The following is an 18,151-nucleotide window of genomic DNA, read 5'->3' on the forward strand; positions in this document are numbered from 1 at the left end:
AGCGCCGCTGCCCCTGCAGGGGATCGGACGACGGAGTTAATGGCGCGGGATTCGATGGACGCCTAATTTATCCATCACGACCTAGCGGAAAGAAACCATCTCGCTGCCCGCGCCGTGCGATCTGGATAGCACACTCGCCATAATGGGACCACAGCGACTACCTTATCCGACGGCTACTAGTGGCTACCTTATCCGACGGCTACCAGTGGCTACCTTATCCGACGGCTACCAGTGGCTACCTTATCCTTATCCAGGCACGACGCCATATCCCCACATCATTCCCCACTCAAGAGCAGAGCGTGACACCTCCAAATCCCATGTTCCAGCCGGAACGACAGCGCCGCGCCGGACGAGCCTTCCGCGGCGTGCGAACGTCCGCGCTGCGCCGAGCCCGCCCGCTCACACGCCGGGATTAACCCACGGCAATCGCGAGCATCACCTTCGCCGCCGCTGAGTCACTCGCGTGCGCGTGAGAACGGGGCGGCGCTGCCTCCCATGCGTTTCGCCGCGCGCGGCACGCGCCGGGAGCGAGCGCGGCTCGCGCGCGGGCCCTCCGGCGACGGCGAGAGCGCGGAGCGGGCGCCCCTCGGCCGGCGGATCGATCCCCTCTCGTCGGAGCGGGGCCCGGCCGGCCGGCCGGACGGCCAACAGGTGCACGGCCGTTTGAATTAACGGCCGGCGGCCGGGCCCCGCCGACGGTCGTCGCCGCCGCCCGCGGGCCAGCCGCGTCAGCGCCGGCCCGATAAAAACAGATGCGCGCTGATCCCCGACGCCGGCCGCGCCAAGGCTCAGTTTCCCGCGCCGGCCCGCGGCAGATGAGCCTAGCGCGCGGCGCCGGTAGGGCGGCCGGCGATCGCGGCGCCCGCGGCGCCCGGCCCGCGATCTCAACAGGTAGGTGCCAGCAGCAGGCTTCATTAGACACAGATTGGGACGGCCGCGCTGTTGATTTTTGACGGCTTCTGGGCCGCAGCCGAGCTTCAAAACAGCCTGGCCGACCGCAGACAAAGGCTTGGAAAACAGCACACCACGGAAGCAGCAGTCCCCCGCCGTTCCCAAACAAATTATCGCCAGTCGGCCCGGTAAGACAATGGCGCGTCGGCGGCGGACCCAGCCACTCCATCCCGCCCGTGCCGGGCCTGTCGCGAGCGCCGGGTGACAATGGGCGGGCCCGCCGCCCCACTCGGCGGCACGCATCTGCCGCTGCGCCGATAACATCAGCGGGCCAGCCACCGTGCCGGGCTGGCGGCCCCGGACCGGGCGCCGGTCGGGGTCGGTCCGTATTGTGACCGGGGACGGTCGGCTACCGCGGCCACCGGAGACGGACAGCAGGCGCACAGCACGCCGCGCTCAGCGCATGCGGTGGACCGAGCCCGGCTTAGCCACGCTGTGAGAGTGATAACTGGGGGCTTAAGGGGCACCAGCGGCCTCACCAGAACACGGAACAAAACACGCTTCCCCCGAAAAACAGCCATCACTTCAAACGTCGCCATAAACGATCCAATCGGTGGTGACCTCGGTCCACCCCAGCCGAACGGACTCGAAGCCGTGGCGTCGCTCCCGCCCTGACCAGTCTGAATGAGCGCGCGGCGGCGGCGCGTGTGGCGGCGCCCCCTAATTGACACGCTCGGGTCGGCGGCAATATGGAGTGGCTGAGCAGCGGGAGGCGGCCGGCCTCCCGCCGCGCCCGGCCGACCCGCGCGCAGGCCACACCGACCGGCGGACCCGGGCAGGGCGGCTGTCAACAGGAACCTCAGCCGTCAACAACACAGACGGGAGAGCCGCGCGCGCCAACAACAGGGACAGGAGAGCCATCGGTGTCAGGAGCTAGGACCCATGAGCCACCCGCACCCTCCGTGGGGCCGGCTGATCGGCAGCCGCGCTCCACACCAGCGTCCTGCCCGCAGCCCGCCGTCGCCGACGGAGCAGCGGCGGCGGCGGCGGCGGCGGCTCGTTACAGCCTCGTCAGCCGGCGCCGGTCGAGGGCGCCTGAGCGCGGCCGCTCATCTCCGGCCGGGCCACTCGTCGCCGCCGCCCGGTCGCCGGCGTAATGGGCTGGCCGGGCTGGCCGGGCGGACGGAGCGCGCGCACCGCCAGGACGTGCGACCACCGCCGCCCTCCGGCCGCCCCACAATGGCGGCAGCGATTGCCAATCAAAGAGCGACGCCGCCCGGCGCGGCCGCTAAATGACCAAATCCCGCTCAGTCATCAGACGTCGGGTCTGATCGGCTTGCGCGCGCGCGCTGTTTTCCGCCGGGCGCACCCCCGGGGAGTTCGTTATTTGCGATTAGCGGCGGCGGTGCGGCGGACAAGCCGTGCCTGGCACTCGCGCCCCGCCTATCTAGCACCCATCGCGGCGGCGGCCGGCGGCGGCGGCGGCGGCGGTGGCGGCGGCAGCGGCGGCGGCAGCGGTGGCGGCGGCCGCTAATCCGGCGGCTCGGCAGCGAGCTGCGCCTCGGCGCTGCAGCAGCCTCCGGCGGTGGCGACGCAGGCTGCGGAGGCAGCCTCCTGCCGGGTCTGACCCCGGTCGCCGCCAGACGACGCGGCTCGAGCCGGGCCACGGACCGCTCGTAGTTCACGGGACTTGCCCGAAGCCCGAAACCGGACGCATCGGCAACCCCTCCCCTACCCCTCTCCCTCTGGCAGCCGGGCAAGGTAAAGCAGGAAGAAAGGGGGGTGACGACGCCGGCGTACTGCGGGACAGCAGCCAATGTAAACACGAACACCACAGACGCTTCAGCAGCCTTACATCACGCACGGTTCGCAAAATAGCGCAACGTAGTAGAGCCCTGAAGCCTTTCGCTTGCCGCAGTGTGATAATCAGCAGGAATCTGCAAAAGCTTTACGGCTGTAGGCCGTCCTTGCCCAGCGGTGGAAAAACACGCCATAAAAAAGAAAACATCTGTCAGCCGCAAGACCGGTGAGCTAACATAAGAAGTTCCAATGGCGTTCTCATAAACAGACTGCGGATACCGCACATGCCGCATTCTGCCATGGAACCAAAACCAGCCGCGTGATCCCAAAAATTAACATTTTGTCGGATGCACCCCGACCTTAAGCGAGACAGGCAGCTAGGTACACGTGGTGAGCTCATCTGTTCGCTGACTGCCGAGCGTCATGGCTAATCCGCCTTTTGAGCGGCGCTGCGGCGGCGGCACGCGACGCGACGCCCACTCCCTCCGGCCGGACCCGCCGCTTATGGTCACGCTTTGCAGGGCCTCAGCTGGAGCACATCTACCGACCCATCGGCACAGCAGCTGATTGATGGCTTCAGCCCCAGATCGCATTTACAAATCATCGCTGCGCGCAGCACCTGTCCCCGTTCTCACTTCGTTACGGATCACTTTAACTTTAACCCACAACATTATTTAACCCACAACACATTTAACCCACAACATCGAACTTTAACCCACAACACGTGCCGACCCGCGCGTACTTTCAGGTACGCGCTTCTAGGTTAGGACGCACATGTCGGCTGGAGTACCGCACGTCGATCTGGACCGCGGATACCTGTACAACGCAGGACCGTAGGACCGCGGGTACCTGTATCAGAAGGTACAGGTATCCGCGGTCCAGATCCACGTGCGGCACTCCAGCCGACATGTTCGTCCTACCCCAGAAGCGCGCCGACTGAGCCGGCGAGTCCGGGACTGTGCGGACATGAACCCCAGACCGCACCGCGCTGCACGCCAGCCTGTCAGGGGACGGCGAGCCCCGGAGGGTGACGACATCCGATCACAGCCTCGCTCGCGACCGGTCACTCGGTGCTCGGCCGACCCGTGGCCACCGGATCCCCATAACCCGGGCCGGGAGACGGCACAGCGCCGAGCGCTCGCCAACACCGTGCGCGGCCAGCCGTCGGCTCGAGACTGGCTACTGAACCAGTGTTTCGTGGCCCCTCAAATAATCGCCGTTAAAGACGGCGACGTGAAGTACCCTGCGTTGGTGTGCGCGCTGCTGATCCCTACCCCGAAGCATTGACGGGCGCCGAACAGCCACGAGGTAAACGGATCACCGTCGCAAACGGAGCCTTCACACGTCACGCAGCTACAGGTTCCCAATTGGAAGGACTGGGGCCCATCGGAAATATTTTTGGTGGATATTTAGAATGCTGAGACATCGTGCACCTTCCTTTTTCATCAGAACCTTCGTTTGGCGCCGTCATCATCCTTCGAACTTGCAATGTTAATGCGGGCGCTCCGGTAGCCGAGTGCTATACATTTAACTCTAACAGTGTTTTCATCCTCAGCGTAACCCCATCAAAGGCACGGAACAACAATATTTCAACATTTTAAAATATTTGACAATAGCGTGATTCGTTGTCCTTGCAAACCATCTTCGATAATGATAATATCTGCTTATTCTAGAAAATATAAGACCAGGGAGCTTCGTTAGTGGGCCTAATCAACATTATCCCCCCCCCCCCCCCCCAACTCGAAATGTAAGAAGTGAGCCGTCCGTGCCTGGCGCGCCTTCCAGAGAAAGAGGCTCCCAACTGGGTCGTCCGGAACCGAGCAAGAGGTCGCCCGGGGGCGTGGCGTGAGTAAGCGCCGATAATCGTCGCTAGGGGGCGTACCGGTGCGCGGGCGCGCGGAAATGCCTGTGGACGGCGGCGATGCGCCGGCGTCGGCCACTCGGCCGGAGGGAGCCGCTGGAGTGGGCCGGCGGGAGGCCGACCGCCGCCACAGAGCGCCCATACGTAGGCGGATAGGGCGCATAGGGCGGGCAGGTCACTGCGCAGCCACCTGCGCCGCACTGTCGCCGCTCGCGGCTGGATTTGCTTTGTGTTGCAGCATGGGATGGAGAATAACACCAGCTTTCAGTACGTCCTTTCGCAACGACTAACACATCGTCGCCACGGGGCACTATGGTGCAGCCGCAATCAGGCTGCTCCATGCTTTCACACCGACATAAATCCCCATTTCGGTCACAATGTCTCAGCGAAGCTCCGAGTGCAAAAAGCGTCGCGTGACAAGAAGACGGTAAGCTGGCGCGTTACGGCCGGCGGTAGTAAACACCCGCCAGGCGAAAGTTGTGTCCTATTTTTCGCTGCGGTGTCTGCCGCAATGACCTGCTAGTAATTTACGGACAGCAACGTGCACGACAACCACTTTACGGAGGTAAAGTGATGCTGAACGCAAAACCCGGGTTTCGCTGGGCAATAATGACCCGTTTTACAGCTACACAACGTATTACGTGCAATGTGGGGCACTAACTATCTGTCACCTGCCCGTAAAATTATTATTCGACTTATTGCCCTGGTCGACTGTGCTTTCACACACCGTCTCAGTCGTCGTTACGGCTGGCTTCTCGCCATAGCATGTAGCCGATGGAAATAATACACCATGTAACCTTTTCGCGCAGCACACTTGCAGCGCTATGAGTTGAAGTAAGCCCCGATATATGTCGTGGGTCATTCTGCTGAATTCGTAGCATGCAGTTACAGCGACGATTGTGTAGCCGTCGCCTTCAGTGTCCATGTCAAGGGCAAACCTGGTAGGCTCTGCAAGGCGGTGTAACGAACGAGCACCTAGAGCAAAAGTGCCAATGTCCTACAAGCCACGGCATGCTTCCTGCCTGTTTAACTGAGGGACAGCTGAGAGACAATGCTCGTGCAACAGGCATAAGCACCAAACGTGCCTCCGATCTCCAGACTTAGTTTCCGTCACAATGCCACGCGGTCGCCGGCTGTCTTCCAGTTTTGTCACATCTGTAATGACCATAATGGCTGCACACCACGATGACATTTTCTACCGTGCTAGGGAGAATAGCAAAATAACAAAAAGGTGGTTTTAACCAGGAGCCTAACTACATATCAACAACTCTAGATGGTCATTGGAACGTTCGTGCTGTTGCATGAAGAACTGAGCCGTAAAGTTTCTCTAGTACATTCAAAGCGTTACAAGCAACAGTCATGAAAAACTTGATGACCTTAATTATACACTCAAGTTGGCGGAGCAGTCGTGCCTTTCTGGCGCCTTGAGAAACCTGACCAGACGCTTAAATACCAAACTTTTTTTCGCGTGCCAAAGCACGCACTCAGAAAGCGTCTCCCAGCTGGGAAAGTAGTCGCGACTCAAATTAAGTGAGTACGACATAATTGACAGGCAAACATCTACCAGCTCCCAACAGTCATTAATAGGACCATTTCTACCAAATGCTGGCATATGAATTCCGTTTTCATGTCACGGGTATTCAAAGCCTGTCACAGTTCAACCGTGTCCCAAAAAAGTGAGTACACGCAGAACAAGCAAAACAAAATGGACGCAGACCACATCTAATTAAGTGATGTGTGTGTGAAGGCCAGGGAAGTGAGGGGGACATTCGCGAATACTGTATTCGTGGGGTGCACAACCCATTTGTGTCCTCTTAGTCAACTCCTTACTGATGTCGGCTATGCGAAGATATTCTTAGCGTTAAAATACTCCTATTATTGTATGTCAAAGTGGTTGAGTTGTGTGTTTATATCTACTTTGACGCGAGCCGAACCATACATTGTGAACCATTGCTGCTTTTCTAATATTGCCATTATATTGCTGTTTTCACGACATGCCATACTGCTGTTTTATTCCTTGAATGGGAGTAATTCTTAACTTGACTATAAACTTGATCCATTCGGAGAAATGATCAGTGCTTAGCATGTAAATACTTTCAGTGACGTAAGTAATCGTATGATAAATATTTTCAGTGACATAACTTATCATGAGTAATCGTACATGAGTACTGGGAACGAAGACGTTCCGGAGAAAAGGATTTTACGGGAAAACTGGTCTGATGTGAATGACGGCATTACCTCCGTGCAATAAATTGACTCCTGATCAAATGGATGGTGAGCACTGCAAACAATTCTGTAAGGTAACATCGTTAGGATATCTATGTGCCTATATGTATATATATATATATACATATATATATATATATATATATATATATATATATATATATATAGCACGTAAGTATTAAGTATTAAGTAGTATTAAGAAGCACGTAAATCAGCCAGAGGTAATTATACTCCAAAACTTCGGATACATGCCCCTGTGCAGCTCCGCTTCAATGTATCACGTGGCAGTAGCTAGCAAAAACCTGGGACGCGTCGTATTTTACCAGTATAAAAACCGTCCAAAGGGTTTCTTTCTTTAGCGATGCTGAACTTCCCAGACCAATGCTGCGACCGAAACGATTACATTCGTTTCAGAGTCCTGCGCTTACGACCGGCTCCGGCATCACGTTACTAATACGGCCTGAAAGCCAAGTCCCAGCATATCCACGTAATCGTCCAACACACGATTTACCATAATCAGTGAGGTCGGCCAATGACGTCAGTGGGTTACCCAAAGACGAGTGAAGGAATTTGGCGGTGGTTTTGCCTCCCATATACCGACTTGGCTTTAAGCAGCGCTGGAATGCATTTGCAAACACTGGGAGAATCCCGGGGCATGGCATGTGATGGCAAATCGCAGTCCATTCCGAATAGCCCATTGTCAAGAGATTTCCATGTGAGTGATTATGCCGCCGCTCGTTATTTGCCGACAGCGATGATCCACCAGGATCGCCACGGCCGCTTCACCCAAATGTCCAGCATGAGCTTAAAACCGGTAGCTGAGGACAGGACTGCCTCATTCGTGACCAAAGCCTTGGCATTCGTTGGGCTGAAGACCACGAAAACACACCATTAAGCAAAAAATACGGTTTGAAAAATCGAATTGCAACCTAGCTAACCAGGAGTTAGCTACTATATGAGTAGTGCTGGCTACGCCATGAAATGTTTCAAGGTCAACATGCATGCCAACCTTAACAGAAACTCTGATATGCACTTCCATATCCCAGTCATTTAGTGTACAGTAATCTCAGTCATTTAATGCACATAATCCTAGTCGTTTAATGTACATGAATACTAGCCATTTAGTGTGCATGAACACCAGTCATTTAGTGTATATGAATCCCATCTATTTGGTGTACAGCAATCTGTCATTAAGTGTAGATGATTCCTAATCATTTAGTGTGCATGAATCCCAGTCATTAAGTGTAGAAGAATCCCAGTCATTTAATGTACAGGACAACAGTAGTAACACAACCACATAAATGGTTAACACACGCGCCCAGCGGCAGTTGTTTTAGTCCTCGCTGACATGGGTGTAGCCCCAAGGGGGGGGGGGTGCATGCTCCCCTTTCCAAACATGGGGGCTTGTCCTCTCGATTTTGCTCGTACCATTCAAGTTTTCAGGCTGTCACATTCTAAAATACCGTTTTCGGGTCAGGCTGTCCCCCGGACCCCAGTCTGACCCGCCAATCCCAATCCATCCCCCAATCTCAGGGACGTGGCTATACATACGTGCTCCTTGGCCTTCCCTCAACTTTGTCCGTCGAAGCTCAGCTCACAGTTCCTCTCTTTTAAACTATTCCGGAGCTTACGCGTGGTGGAGTCGTACAAAAGGCTTGAGAGAGATGGGAAACACTCGCATGTCACATGTCACAGGTAATCCTGGCACAAATGGCACAGGCAATCCTTGATGCGAATTCCCAACTTAGGCATACCGGTTCCACTTATCTAAGATCTGTAAATGTCACGGTGTAAACACGATTGCAACACCCAGCGAGATCTTAAACCAGATAGCGGACGCTACTGATGCTGTGATCCAGAACACACAAGCCCTTGTTATATACACCGCGAGGAACGCACTTGCGTGGAGACTACGGTTTCATGCAACGTCATAAAGCAGACAAGCAGCTTCGCCCCCTCTCCCTCCCCCCCCCCCTACCTTGGCCCATGACCGAGGCCACAGCTTATCCCCGATCTATATCATGCTACCTACACATTACTTTAAAATTCGCCCGTCGCTGTGTACACCTTAACCGGAACTACCTTGCGTGTGCCTCGGACGCCCAAGCAGAACCAACTGTTTGATATTTGGTGCAGGGGCGGCAGGGCAGAGGTATGTCACATCACGTAAGTGGAGCGGTCGTGCCGCATGCAATCACGTCGCTGGGCCTGACATTTGCCTTGGTCAACCAAAAAGCGTGAGGCGAAGCCCACACACCGTCAGTTCCAACAACCGACAGGAGCAGTCAACATGGCGTTCTCACGCGACTCCTTCCCAGCACGAACGGCTAGCCTAGGAAGTGAGTCACCGGCGGCAAACCGAACAAACGGCCGTAGAACAAAGGCGACGACCGGCCACGGGCACTTTTCCATCTGGCCTGCCGCGGGCCTTCCTCACCTGCAGCGCTATCCGCCCAAACCGAACGGGCCGTCGAGCGATCCACCAATCACGTATCACGACCGCCACCGTAGGCGCACGGGCGCCGACACTGGAGCGCACTGCGTCGCCGCCGCCGCCGCCGCCCTGCCTCTGCTAATTACGCGGCCGGGGGCGCGCCGCTGTGTCTTGTTTTTATCGGGATCAGGCGGCGGCGGCACGGCTCTTTGTGCCGCGCGCCGGGGCCATTCCGCGCGCGCCGCGGATGGCTGGCCGGGTTTCACGGCGGCCGGCCGGCGGCGGCGGCATACGCGGCGCGTCGCCGATGCCTGCGCGTCGTCGCCCGCCGACCGCGGCGTGGGAACGGCGGCGTCGGCGACTCGGCCTCCGCTCAGCGACGCCTCCCTCGCCGGGAAGCGCGGCGGGTCCGCGGCGCCTTCACTGCGGGGAAGCGCGGCAGGTCCCCGCCGCGACGCCGCGGCGCGCCGGTCCGGTCCGGACCGGCGGGACATGGGAGGCTTCCGCAGAACCGTCGGCCGCGTCCGCACAACACTAACCTGTCCAGCGCGAGCGCACCCGCGTGGCGAAGTCACAACTCTACCCAGATCCGCACACAAAACCGTGTCACGGTAATCGCGGCGCGGTTTCTTCATACAAGACTGTGCCGCCGCCATCGCAGCCCTGTCCAGCGGCGAGTGTCCGGTGGCGACTGCCAGCGGTTGTCCGTCCCATGCATCACCGCTCGGCGCCATGCCACCCCGCTTCACAAACAGTCTCTCCACTACCATCTACACTTTCTTGGGAAACATCCCCAGCCCTTCCGCTTCAGGCGGTCACAAATCCTTCCCCGAACAAAACCATATCGCTAACACAGCCCTTCCTTCATGACCTCAACCCAAACCTACCGGCCACAGCCACGTGCTTGACGTCCAAGCTCGGTCAACAAGACCTGCATACACCTAGCACAACACTTACACTAAACGTCTCAAATAAGTCTGAGACAAACGGACCGTGGACCTAATAGCAGGGTGCAGGCAAGGCGCCAGCATTCAGCATTTACCACTAAGTCATATGTTATCTCACGGGCTCGAATGAAGCCGACGCCCGTGCGGCGTTTCCTGATGTTCAAGAATTTCGATGTAAGGTTCTCCGACCGACTCAAGGGTTAGTACATATTTGTAGGTGTATAGCCGCGGGTCAAAAAGGGGACGGTGGGATCTTCAGACATTTGTTCATGTTGCACGCCTGGACGCCATGCTACATTCTGCTAGTTTGGATGAGCCCGCTGGCCGTCTGGTGCCCGGCTCCGCCGAGGCAAATTACGCCATAGGGCTTAATGGCCCAGCAACGTAACACCGAACCACTTCCGAAAATTATCCTAGCGCAATCGTCCAGGAATCTGGCCTTTCTCTTAATTATAGCGGCAATGGAGCGTGATTTTCCTCGCAAATGCGAACCACAAACTTAGCAGGGACGCGAGTGATGCCCCCGACGACAATCTGCATTTCATTCACGCCTAGACTGCACCTAATGGCGCCTGTTGCCTTGTCGGCCGGGGCCATGCTGACGCTAGGTGCGATACATTCATCTTCCCCGATTGGGACACGGGACCGGCTATCGGCGGTCAGTGCGCTGCTCGCCCGCACACTATGCTAAACAGATCGGACTCTGCATTTGTCGGAGGTCACCGGAAGAGGCCGACATCCGGCGGGCGACGGCCGCAGCGGCGGCCCGGTCGGCCCGGGCCGCCGGGCCAGTACCGTCCGCCGGCCGGCGCGGGGCGGCGCAAGGTGCGGCCCGCCGCCCCAGAACAGGTTTGCCCGCGCGCAGACGGTCGGGTTTACCGTTGGCCAGCAGGCCGTGCAGGCGCTGCAGCCTGCAGCGCTGCAGGACGGCGCGGCGGCGGCCGCCGTCGCCGGTCCGCTCTCGGCCCGGGGCTCGTCGGCGAGACGGCCCGGAGCGCGCGGCGGCGCGGCCGGGCCGGCCGGCACCCTCTCCCGCCGCGCTCGCCTGATGACCACGGGCGGCCCCGTGTCCCGGTCACGCCGCGAGAGCAGCATGACCGGACAGCTCCGCGGCCGGCGCCCATCTCCGTATGACGGCCGGCCGATGTACCGGGCTTTAAGGCTGACTGATACCGACGCGCTGATGCAGGGACACACTTCGGAATAGCGCTAATAATTCGTGCTTACGTTATTTTCATGAAGGAGCCCGCAATTAAATAATACAATTCACAACCCCATAGCATGCTGTTGTTAACGTAATAACGGAATAGTATTAAGTGCTTCACAACATGGCACAGTTATCATTACCACGTATTTCAACCATGTTTGAGTCAGTCTGCGGCTGCTTTGTTTGCCGTATTGTTATGACCAGATTCAGCGTATTTCCATAATCACACCGGAATTTACGAATTGGGCTTTGTACTTCCTCTATTCCTACCATCACAACAAAACTTCCCTTTTTCACCATTATACAAAAATACACCACACACGCCTTTTCCGGTAGGCTTGCCGATACGGGGGTGGGGTGTGACCCTCCAAAGATATCAAAAATGTAACAGCGGGCCTCTGCGCGTGCTCCATATCTTAGACTGCAAGAAGGTGCCGTACCGCCGCTTTGACGTGACCTCTCCAATAATCAATTCTGGCTGCAAGGATCGATGGGGCTGTGAAATAAATTCCGGAAATTTGGCAGACCTCGTGCACGTGATGTGCGACCTTAATGTTTAACGCACGGACACCTCGTGATGACAGGGCGACGTTTGATGACTGGATATCAGTGGGAATGTTTGTGGCTGGGGGGGGGGGGGGGTCACCCCTTCGCCTTCGCGTGTCCAGCTGGTAATCCTTCATAGTTGTGGGTGTTCTTTAAAACGTGTAAGCTTTACCCAAATAATTCAGAGCACATGGCACGACGCGAGGATGACATACACACCTTAATAGCGCAATTTTGGAAAGCAATCATAATTAGCTCAGCAGGCTAGTCTCCAGGTCGTAACAGGTTAGAGCCACATTGCCAAGTTCACGTGAGACGACATCATTAAGACAAGCTTTGCGTTGATTTTGATTTGATAGCATCGTACGCTTCCAAAAATAAATGCGCAGAAGGAAAGATTTTCTTGATGGGCATTTGAAACCGACTATCAAATATTCTTGACGGGATTTTTTCCTAAAAGCTGAGTTGCATCTACACGAAAAAACGTTTCCAATGTGTAGTAGTGCCACAACGTCCTTTCTGCGGAATAAGCTACCCCGAATAGTTCAATTATGGCACACAGGGCGCCATAAAAGGATGTTTTTAATGTTATATTGATAAGCTGTACCGTTATAACCCCGAAGAGCACGACAGCATTCTTACCGCAGGTAAATATCTTAAAATCACTGTGCACATTCTGATAACATCAAATTGCACGCAGAGAGTAATGAACAAAGTCCTCCATGACGTACTCATTTTTTTCGACAGGTACTGAAAACCATCCAAATTCTGACGATGCTAATTACGAATACAACGATTCACACAAGCAGTGACGTGGCTTTAATGGTGCTGTCACTTATTTCCAGCTGCAATAACTGCCATGGATCGCATTCCTACCAGCAAACGCACCCCATTCAAGGGACACCGTCCCTTTTACAGGGCGCGCTGATAGCGTTCGCACTATTTCTGTCGTCACAGAACAGTGCGAGAGGCAATGACAACTGCTGTTTCTTAGCGCAACCTTGCGCCCTTTTCCTAGTATCCTTGAGCCCATGCGTTAAGAACACAATGCCGACTGAAGAAAACGACGACCATAGAGCGGCGATAACGGTATTGACTACACAGCGGCTCAGACCCATTACACAGCACGTTCCATGGCGACATCCACCGTGCAGGGTGACGTCACATTTCTACTCTTGTCGATACAGGGCCGTGATTCGATCATTGCGCAAATGCCGCTTGTTAGACGCTCCATCCTTTTAAAAGGGGCGAAGTGCTTGTGCCATCAATTTCTTCTGAAATTCAGTCCGGAATCTCACGTTGAATGACACAACGTCCCTATGTGTCGTCATTCGCTGATGACCACCGTTAAGAGCAATTTCACAGCCCTCCATTTGGTGCCAGCCAAAGGAGGGGATCAATGCTTCATTACCTGTTAATTTGAAAGAACAGCATTTAACAGTTACGCTAAGTGCATTGCAGGATTTTGTGTACTTCAACGAATGACGTTGGTTGAGGGGAAAGTGACACTTCTCAGGCTTGAATGGGAGTCAGCTACATACGCTTTCGGTTCAAATTCAAAACACTAGCGCGTAGCCGATTAGACGTGTCCAGTACGAGCACTGGCAGCTGTCTTGAGATCTTCCGCAAAGGCTTGCATTTTCCTTTTCGAATAGACCCTATTTTCACGGCATTCTTCCTTTGGATTTGTTTCCTCACCAGCAGGTATAAAAATATGCTTCCTTCAATAATTGTAGTACTAGTTGTAATTGATGTTGCGACCTTCAAAACTTGGTTACATACGCATTTTTATACGTATTTTTCAGTATGCTGTGTCTCCAAGATCATACTATCTTGACTGGCACAAGTCGTGTGGCATCACACAATGTCTTGAACTGTAAAGAATACGTTATACAAACATTCTGAGCCGCCGGACACCCAGCGCCTTTGCTGCGACGCATAACATGAGCTTCATCGGCTCCCAGCAATGCCAAAACCTAACCACCACGGGCGAGGCCCGTTCGCTGGGCCGTCCATCCCGACTAGCTATCTGACAGCAAACTTAAGATCGTTCTCAAACTTGAAAAGAAATTGTTTACAAGGCCCTGTATGGCAGGTACGGTCATTCGGCGATTTGACAGCTAAGTTACATGATCATGTGATGTCATAGGTTGCCCGTAATGTTACTTTGTTAGCTGCGCCATGACGTGCGCAGGAGCCGTCTGGTTGGTCAGGAGTTTAAGACGTCAGTGGAGTAAGTGGCCCTATGGCCGCTGAAGGGATGACAGGGGCCTGTTGGTCTCGTTTAGAGCATTGCCAATGCTATTATGCTTGAGGTTTAAACATCAGTTACCATTCAGTGCAAGCAGGTGAGTCAGATGCCTTTGTGGGGTTATGTACAGTGATAACTAGTTCCACGCACTCACTGACGCACATTTATATGATAGCCTACAAAGGCAGCAATATTTCCCAATAGCGCATGAATGATAATGGAAGAGGTATGAAACGTGGACCCCATTTTAAGAAATTTGATGCAGAAAACCTATTCAGACAGACAGTTAAGGAAAAGATTAAAATAAACGCTCGATCCGACAGTTGAAAAGCGTGGGATACACGGAGAGGTGATAAAATCGGCAAAGTCATTTATCGGCCAACTAGAAAATGATTCATAAAATGCTTTGATACCGTGGTATGATAGGTAAAATAGTAATGGCTTACTGGACTACGCCACAAGACGTTTCTGCCGGTGAAAACTGGCCGGAATTCATTAGATATTTATCTATTTGGATGGATTGGGCCTACTGCTAACTCTTTTTGCGCTTCTGATACCAGTGGAAAGTTGTGGCATCGCGTCCTGCCTCGTATGTTATACATATATATATATATATATATATATATATATATATATATATATATATATAGTTGTAAACTTTGGTAGGTACACAAGGTTTTTAGGACCATTCAAAATATGTTATGCGCAAGTTCGCCTCTTTTTCTGCTGCTCTTTCAATAATGAATGCGTCTGTAACACAAGCTCACCTCTGATCAAAAGGTTGAACATGCATCAGTGCAACAGGTATACTTCAAACTTCTCCCTCATAAAGTATGACAAATCATATGGGAATGCCAACCTTAAGCTGACCATCACAGAATTCTGATGTCAGTGTATCGAACGGTATTTGATAGTTCGGAATGTTGAAATCCTTTCAAGCACGACAGCCGTCCGCTACGACTCAACCTTGGCTCAACTCGCCGTCGATCTGGCAGTCACGGCATAAAAGATGAAATCAACTTAAAATAGTATCACAATTTACCCGCTTATCCTGCCACCGAAAAAAATTATTGTCCCCAGACAGAACACAGCAGCACATCACTTACGGCGGTGTTACGACAGACGTCACGTGCCTGCGCCTCGAACAAAAGTACTGAACTTGTGTCGTTTAATTTGGAGGATGAAACGTGTGCCTTTTAAAAACGTTATGTTGCATATAAATGTACAAAGCATTTGCTCACAAACTCGTCCACCAGGCCTGCTACGATGTCGTTAGAACGACAGGGTGTCTTCACCGTCCGATTAACATGGGAAACGTTAAATTACTCCATTGTAAATCAGTATGGGGATGTGGGTCGAAACCAGGCCCAGATGTCGACGGCCTGGCGTCGCAGCGACACGAAAGCAGCAGATTCACACGGAGGAGAGAACGGGAATCGGATTGGCCAAGGCGGGGGCCGATGTATGCACCGAGTGACGTGCTCCCGTGTGGGAACCATGGACCCGCCCGCTCTTAGGCGCTTCTCGGCATTGACGTAAGATCTCGCCAGCCCGAGCAGCAATATAAGTGAAGCAAGTGCACAGCGTAGGCGAATGGTCAGTCTACAATTCCCAAATGTGCGCCAGTCTACAAAAGTGCGCCAGTGATCCATCATGAAGTGGTGTGTGTTCAGTTTTATGAAACTAGCTTAGAATGCAACTTGTGACGTCCTACACAAAGATATTGTGTCATGAAAGCTCCTCGTGAAGAGGCCTTTTGTGACGGTCGTCCATCCAAAACGTGAATGTTTTTAGCGTCAAGGGATCACAGTCATTGAAAACGCAAAACAATCCAAAATCCCCGTCCTGGATCACAAATTACAGCCATTGCCGGGCCCACGGTCCGTTAATTTTCCAGCAATACTACTTTTAAACTTATGGACAAACACGGCTATCATCTTCCTGCTAACTATTTCAGCGTGTATCTACCGATTTAATTCATTCCCAGAGCCAGGCAGAGCCAAGGGATGTCTGAAATGTCGGGCAAGCCGCTGGCTACCAAACATGGGGCACATGACGCAGTGGACAGGGCTTACTTGGGACGGTAAGATTTACTGCAAACAGCGCAATGCTAAGACAAGACACGCTGAAAACAACACACGGTCTCCGGCAAGGTACGTTGTAAACATATTGCACACGTATCCGGCTACGAAATAGGCCATGTCTGGTTTTCGGGACACCGAGGCAGGCAGGTCATCTGGGACCTCAAAACGCGGTCGTTTATTGAGGTATGTCGGCACCGTGGTTAGCTACGCTCAACGTATGTTATGCTAAACATTACAGCTCATGCCCGCCGCATCATTCACCAACTACGGAGTCGATTTATACGTCATACCATTTGCACTAATGGCGTGATCTTCGTGGGAAAGACGCACAAACCGCGCACATCAACCTGAACTTCGCACTGCTCTGCCGCTACACAATTTTGTGCAATACCGAACACCCATTTCTTAGCGTGCCATCTGAATGGCGTTCAATGCAAAATGCTCCCTAGAAAACTATGCTTGGGGCGACGTTTATTCCCCGCCGGGTCGCTACCACAAACTACTGCCAGAGCGATCTAGTTCGCTACCGCGCGGTCAGGTAACGGCCACAGTTCCGAAAGGACGTTTTACGCGTGAAGCAAGTACAAAAAACTGCAACAAATTCACAGCCGTTTGCGATTACTTTCCTACGAGCAGAAGCCAGCAAAAGCATGCAATTGAAGATAAAAACGATCCAGATTACGAACTTGTGCCATCGGAAAGCAGATTCCCATCAGCAAAAAGTGCTACATTTTTCTATAGACTACCGCAACCAGCATCGCACCCTGGGATGGGTCTAAATCCGCTGGGGAGCAAACCATTCATTTAATGACTAATATATTCATATGGCAGCTAAAAACAAACAAAAATAGGGCAAATTCATGTCTTTTTCCTTCGCCGCCTTGGCAGGAGACCATGGCCTTGTTGCCTCGCCGCCGCGCATCCGCCCTTGTAATGATGATTTTATTTTGCATCCATAATCAACGCATAAGTCACTGCTAGGCGACATTCTCATCAGTACAGCGTTTATTGCTGTTGTTTACACTGGGCCGAAGTCACTCGCGGCAGAAGACAGTAGCCAGTAGGTCATTTATAGCAGGGTGTGGGCAGCATGTAGCACAGGGTGAGCACGGGGCGCTTGGAAGGGATGAGATCATGCAAGGCCTCTGTTGTACGCTAAATGAAACGGGAGGGGATGGGGGCGGGGGCACAGTCGGCAGCTGCACATCCATCTCTAGATAATTTAAAATTTGGCGTTGCATGAAACAACGTGATGTAAAGGGAGTGTTTGCCCCTTCCCACTCGGTCTCGAATCATTCAGCGTTACTGCTGGTTCACTAGCCGTGGGCCTTGCATATTATGTCCCCTGTGGATGGTAAGGATTCGTGTAATTTCATCATTCGTGCCGCACTAAACCTGCCACGGGGCATGCAAAAATAATTTGTATTATTATTTCTGGAGCAGCCTCGTGGAAATTAACAGTTTAAGGTTGAAAACGCGCGCACACAAGAATCCACAGAACATCTAAACAATTTTAACCGCAAAATCTGACCAGCATCGCTGAAAAATTTGAAGCCGTTCCTTAACAACGAATTACTTATGTGTCGAAAATCATTCCGCATTCAGTCCTCTAGGCCCTCGGCGCTTTTATAGCCCTGCATTCACCAGGGCACCAAACTCAATTCCGAGACTCACCACATTGAGCGGATAGATCACATCAATACCTTGCTTCTGTGGAATGAGACCGGCCCAATGGCTAGAAAGGTCGGCTTCCAAACCAAATTCAGTCTATATACTTCCAAACACACATGTCCTTTCCATAGGTCACGAAATGTAGCAAAAACGTGCACTGGAGTCGCCCATCGCTCTCAATCGATTACTTTGTTTACAGAACTATCGTTACCTTGGCAGCTATCCCTACCACG

At 53.6% G+C, this 18,151-nt stretch overlaps 1 protein-coding gene across 2 annotated transcripts in view; it reads right to left on the reverse strand.

Annotated features, from left to right (window-relative positions):
* LOC119107013 (uncharacterized) overlaps window positions 1-18,151 on the reverse strand; it is a 36,846-nt gene that overhangs the window by 18,499 nt on the left and 196 nt on the right. The window lies entirely within an intron of this gene.

Source organism: Pollicipes pollicipes, unplaced genomic scaffold, assembly GCF_011947565.3.
Source record: "Pollicipes pollicipes isolate AB1234 unplaced genomic scaffold, Ppol_2.1 Scaffold_6598;HRSCAF=7821_pilon_pilon_pilon, whole genome shotgun sequence".
In the NCBI taxonomy this organism is placed as follows: Eukaryota; Metazoa; Arthropoda; class Thecostraca; order Pollicipedomorpha; family Pollicipedidae; genus Pollicipes; species Pollicipes pollicipes.